This window comes from Cupressus sempervirens, chromosome 5 (genome assembly GCF_028749045.1).
Source record: "Cupressus sempervirens isolate cs-2001-9-10 chromosome 5, ASM2874904v1, whole genome shotgun sequence".
In the NCBI taxonomy this organism is placed as follows: domain Eukaryota; kingdom Viridiplantae; phylum Streptophyta; class Pinopsida; order Cupressales; family Cupressaceae; genus Cupressus; species Cupressus sempervirens.
The window spans coordinates 522,337,151-522,343,745 of NC_143122.1; positions in this window are offsets into that span (position 1 = coordinate 522,337,151).

Sequence of the window (6,595 nt, forward strand, 5' to 3'; positions counted from 1 at the left end):
ATCTAAGTTGATTCCAAATGAAGTGTTGACCGATTGAATGATATGTAACTTTAGATTATCTTATAATTAGATTGTAGCTCATTCTAAGTGAAGGATTGACCACTTCAATGATCTATAATTTTAGAATAACTTGCAATAAAATTTTCACTAGCTCTGATTGAGCTATTGATTAGTTCAAAGATCTATAATGGAGTCATAGAAAAATGGGTCTTGGTGTAGAAATCATAACTTTTGATTCAACCATTGAATTTTCCTAAGGTTCAGATACGTTGTTGGAGGGTGAAATGTGTGCAATATCAACAAACAAATTTATGAACCAAGTTCTTATTTAAAATTTATTAGTCTCAGTGTACAAGTCTATACAAAATGGCAGAATTTAGGATTGTGCTTTATTTCTAACCTTAGAATGTCTTGTAATGAGATTCTAGTCAGTTATGAGTTTAGAGCTGACAATAATTTGTGAGATTTGAGTGAATTATGAGTGAAGAGTTGAGTTGTTCAGTGATCTAACCTCATAATGGTTTTTTATGAGATTTTACCTAATTTTGGTTTAATGCTTGACCGGTTTTGTGATTTGTAGCTCAAAAATGACTTGTGATGAGATTGTAGCCAATTCATACTCAAAGTTTGACCAATCGACATACTTATAACCTTAAAATGGCTTTTAATAACATTCTAGTTGATTCTAAGTGAAGGGTTGTTTGATTGCATGATATGTAACCTCAGATTGAGCAGTTGATCAGTTTAATGGTACTATAATGGAATAAAAAAAAGAGGGTCTCGGTGTAGACACCATAACTTTTAATTCCATCATATGATTTTCCTAAGTTTTAGATATGTTGGTTGGGCAAAAAATGTGCCCAAAATTGATGGTTAGATTTAAGAACCAAGTTGTGATTCAAATGTTATGAGTCTTCATGTACAAAAATTGTAGAGTTTAAGATCAGTGATCTATAACCTTAAAATGACTTGCTATGAAATTTTAGCCAACTCTGATTGAGCGGTTGATCAATTCATCAATCTATAATGAAATCACAAAAAAATAGTTTCGGTGTAGACATCATAACTTTTCATATCATTGTTAGATTTTTCTAAGTTTTGGATATGTTGTTGGGGGTGAATGTACACAAAAATGATGTAAGCACAAAGTTTTGATTCAAAAGTTATGAGCCTCCTTGTACAAGTCCATTGAAAAATGGTAGGGTTTAAGATCATGTTTTCTTTCTAACCTTAGAATAGCCTATTATGAGATTTTAGTTGGTTATGAGTGTAGAGTTAACTAATTGAGTGATTTGTAACTTTTAATGACTTGTTATGAGGTTTGAGCAAATTGTGATTGAAGAGTTGAGTTTTTCAATGATCTATAACATCTAAATGGTTTGTTATGACATTGTAATTAATTTTGATTGAACACTTGATTGGTTTGGTGATCTGTTGCTCAAAAATGATATGAGATGATATTGTAGTTGATTCATAGTCAAAGTTTGGTTGATTTGGATACTTCTAACCTTGGAATGGCTTATAATATTTATATTCTAGTTGATTCTAAGTGAAAGGTTGACTATTTTGATGATATGTAACCTTAGATTGAGTGGTTGATCAGTTCAGTGATCTATAATGGAGTCATAAAACTATGAGTCTCAGTGTAGACACCATAACTTTTAACTCCAGCATAGGATTTTTCTAACTTTGAGATATGTTGTTGGGGGGCAAAATGTGCCCAAAATTGACAGTTAGATCTACAAACCAAGTTCTAATTCTAATTTTATGAGGTTTAAAAAATTGTAGAGTTTAAGATTGTGTTTTCTTTCTAACCTTAGAATGGTTTTATATGTGATTCTAGTTGGTTATGAGTGTAGAGTTGACTAATTTGATAATTTGTGACTCTAGAATAACTTGTTATAAGATTTTTGAGCAAATTGTGAGTCAAGGTTTGAGTTGTTTGGTGATGTGTAACCTGAGAATGATTTTTTATGAAATTGTACCTAATTCTAATTTGGTGTTTTTTCCATTCAATGAGAATGGTTTGTTATGAGATCGTACCTAATTCTAATTTGGTGTTTTTTCCATTCAGTGATCTAAGCTTAAAAATTATTTCTGATGAGATTTTAGCTAATTTATAGTAAAGTTTTGACCAATTTGAGTAATTCTAAACTTTGAATGGCTTCTATTATTATTTTAGTTGATTCCAAGTGAAGGGTTGACTGATTCAATGATATTTAACCTCAAAATGGCTAGTTATGAGATTGTAGCTCATTATGAACAAAGGGTTGATTGATTTAGTGATCTTTCACCTTAGAATGACTTGCTATGAAATTTTGGCTAGCTCTAATTGAGTGGTTGATCAATTTAATGATCTATAATGGAATCACAAAATAATGGTTCTTGGTGTAAAGACCATAATTTTTTATTCTATCATTGGATTTTCCTAAGTTTTGAATATGTTGTATGGTGGTGAAATGTACCCAAAATTCATGATAAGATTTAAAAACATTGTTCCAATTCAAAAGTTAGGTGTCTCCATGTACAAATCTATAAAAAAAATTTAAAAATGGTATAGTTCAAGTTTGTGTTTTCTTTCTAATCTTAGAATGGCATGTTATGATATTCTACTTGGTTATGAGTGTAGAGTCATTGTTATGAGATTTGAGTGAATTGTGACCAAAGGGTTCAGCTTTTCAGTGATTATAACCTTAGAATGGTTTCTTAAGAGATCATATCTATGTTTGATTGAATGCTTGACCAATTCGGGGATCTATAGCTTAAAAATTACTTTTGATAAGATTGTAGCTAATTCATAGTCAAAATTTGACCGATTTGGATACATCTAACCTTAGAATGGATTGTAATAAAATTTTAGCTGATTCTAGGTGAAGAGTTGACTAATTCTATGATATTTAACCTTAGAATGGCTTGTTATGAGATTGTTGCTCATTCTAAGAAAAGGGTTGACCGATTAAGTAATTTGTAACCTCAGAATGACTTGCTATAAATTTTTGGCTTGTTCTAATTGAGTGGTTGATTAGTTTAGTGATCTATAATGAAGTCACAAAAAAATGGGTCTGCATGTAGAGATCACAACTTTTGATTCCACCATTGAATTTCCTTAAGTTTTGAATATGTTGTTGGGGGGTGAAATGTGCCCAAAATTGAAGGTCAAATTTAAGAACCAATTTTTAATTTAAAAGTTATAAATCTCCATGTAAAAGTCTATACAAAGTTGGGAAAGTTTAAGATCATATTTTCTTTCTAATCTTAGAATGGCCTGTTATGAGATTCTAATTGATTATGAGTGTAGACTTGACTAATTCAGTGATTTGTATCAATACAATGACTTTTTATGAGATTTGAAAAAATTATGAGTGAAAGGTTGAGTTGTTTATTGATCTATAACCTCAGAATGGTTTGTTAAGAAATCATACCTAATTCTGATTGAATGTTTCACTTGTTCAGTCTTTTTTAGCTTAAAAATTACTTGTGATGAGATTGTAGCCGATTCATAGTCAAAATTTGATCGATTTAGTGATCTATAACTTCAGAATGACTTTCTATGAAATTTTGGACAGTTTAGATTAAGCAGTTGATCAGTTTAGTGATCTATGAGTCACAAAAAAAATTTCAAATATGTTGTATGGGGAGAATTGTACCCAAAATTGACGGTCAAATTGAAGAACCAAGTTTTGATTCAAAAGTTATGAGTCTCTCTATACAAGTATATACAAAAATGCCAGAGTTTAAGACCGTGTTTTCTTTCTAACCTTAGAATGGCCTGTTATGAGACTCTAGTTAGTTATGAGTGTAGAGTTCATTGATTTGGTGGTTTGTAACTCTAAAATGACTTGTTATGAGATTTGAAAAAATTATGAGTGAAGGGTTGACTTGTTTGGTGATTTGTAACTCTTGAATGACATGTGTTCAGATTTGAAAAAATTGTGAGTGAACTGTTTAGTTGTTCAGTGATGTATAAGTTTGGAATAGTTTTTTATGAGCTCTTATCTAATTTTGATTAAATGCTTGATCAGTTCGGTCATTTGTAGCTCAAAAATTATTTGTAATGAGATTGTAGCCAATTCATAGTCAAAGTTTGAGTAATTTTAATACGTCTAAACTCAGAATAGCTTGCAATAATATTTTAGTTGATTTAGAGTGAAGGTTGATTGATTTGATGATATTTAATCTCAGAATGACTTACTATGAGATTACAACTCATTTTGAGTGAAGGGTTAATTGATTGATGATCTGTAACCTTAGAATGACTTGTTATGAAATTTTGGCCAACTCTAATTGAATGGTTGATCAGTACAACAATCTATAATGAAGTCACAAAAAAATGGGTCTCCATTTTAGAGACCATAACTTTTGATTCCACCATTGGATTTTCCTTCATTTTAAATATGTTCTTGGCTGAAAAAATATGATTTAAATTGACTTACAGATTTAAGAACCAAGTTTTGATTCAAAAGTTATGAGCCTTTGTGTACAAGTCTATACTCTAGAATGACTTTCTATGAGATGTTTGAGCAAATTATGAGTCAAGAGTTAAGTTGCTCTATAATCAACTTGAGAATGTTTTGTTATGAGATTGTACCTAATTCTTATTTAATGTTTGTGTCATTCAGTGATTTGTAGCTGATTCATAGTCAAAGTTTGACTGATTTGAATGTTTCTGACCTTTGAATGGCTTGTATTAACATTTTAGTTAATTTTGAGTGAAGGGTTGACCGATTTGATGATGTGTAACCTCAAAATGGTGTGTTATGAGATTGTAGCTCATTTTGAGTGAAGGGTTGATCGATTCAATAATCTGTAACCTCATAATGACTTGCTATGAAAATTTGGCTGGCTCTGATTGAGTGTTTGATTAATTTAGCTATCTATAATAGAATAACAAAAAAATGGGTCTCTATGTAGAGACCATAATTTTTTATTTCAGATATGTTGTTGGGAGATAAAATATGCCCAAAATAGACAATTAGATTTAGGAACCAAGCTCTGATTCAAAATTTTTGAGTCTATGTAGAGACCATAACTTTTGATTCCCCCATTCAATTTTTCTAAGTTTTGAATATGTTGTTGGGGGAAAAATGTGCCAAAAATAGATTGTTAGATTTAAGACCCATGTTTTAATTCAAAAGTTATGAGTCTCTATTTGCAAGTCTATACAAAAAGGGAAGAGTTGAAGATTGTGTTTTCTTTGTAACCTTAAAGTTTCTCCTATTATGAGATTATAGTTGGTTATGAGTGTAGAGTTGACCAGTTCATTGATCTGTAGCTTAAAAATGACTTGTGATGAGATCATAGCTGATTTAAAGTCAAATTTTGACTGATTTGGATACTTCTAACCTTAGAATGATTTGTAATAGAATTTTAGTTGATTTTAAGTGAAGGGTTAACCCATTCAATGATATGTAACCTCATAATAGCTTGTAATGAGGTTGTAGCTCATTCTGAGTGAAGGGTTAACTAATTTAGTGATCTATAGCCTCAAAATGATTTGGTATGAAATTTTAACTAACTTTGATTTAGAGGTTAAGTAGTTCACCAATCTATAATGGAGTAAAAAAATGGGTCTCGCTATAGACACCATATATTTTCATTCCATCATTGGATTTTCCTAAATTTTGGATATGTTGTTTAGGGTAGAAATGTGCCCAAAATCAATGGTCAAATTTAAGAACCAAGTTCTAATTCAAAGCTTACGAGTCTCCATGTACAAATCTATACACAACTCTAGAATGACTTGTTATGAGATTTGAGTGAATTGTGATTGAAGGGTTGAGTTGTTTTATGATATCTAACCTCATAATGGTTTGTTATTAGATAGTACCTAAATTTGATTGAATGCTTGACCTGTTGGGTGATTTATAGTTTATAAATTACTTATGATGAGATTGTTATTGATTCATAGTCAAAGTTTGATCGATTTGGACACTTCTAACCACATAGTGTCTTGTAAATAACGTTTTAGTTGATTCTGAGTGATCTGAGTGAAGGGTTGAACCATTCAATGATATGTAACCGTAGAATGGCCTTTTATGAGATTGTACCTCATTCTAAGCAAATGGTTGATCAATTCAATGATTTTTAACCTCAGAATGACTTGCTGGGAAATTTTGGTTACCTCTAATTGAGTGGTTGATTAGTTCAATGATATATAATAGAGTCACAAAAAAAATGATTCTTAGTGTAGACACCATAACTTTTCATTTAGGCTATGTCATAGGGGATGGTCAATTGAAAGTGGACCCTGCAAAGGTCAAATGTATTGTAAAGTGGCCTAAGCCAAGTACAGTTATAGAAGTCAGGAGCTTCATTGAAAACTTCTCGTACATTGCATGCATTAACTAGTACAAAAGCAACTTTTTAGTGGGGAGATCCACAAGAGAAGGCTTTCAACACTTTAAAGGAAAAGTTGAGCACTAAACCAGTTCTAACTATACCTGATTTACATTAACCATTTGAAATCAAGATAGATGTAAGTGGGTTTACCATGGGAGTTGTATTAATGCAAGGAGGTAAACCAATCTGCTATCATTCTAAAACTTTTTCAGGAGCAATAAGTAACTATCCCATTTATGATAAGGAACTTTAAGCT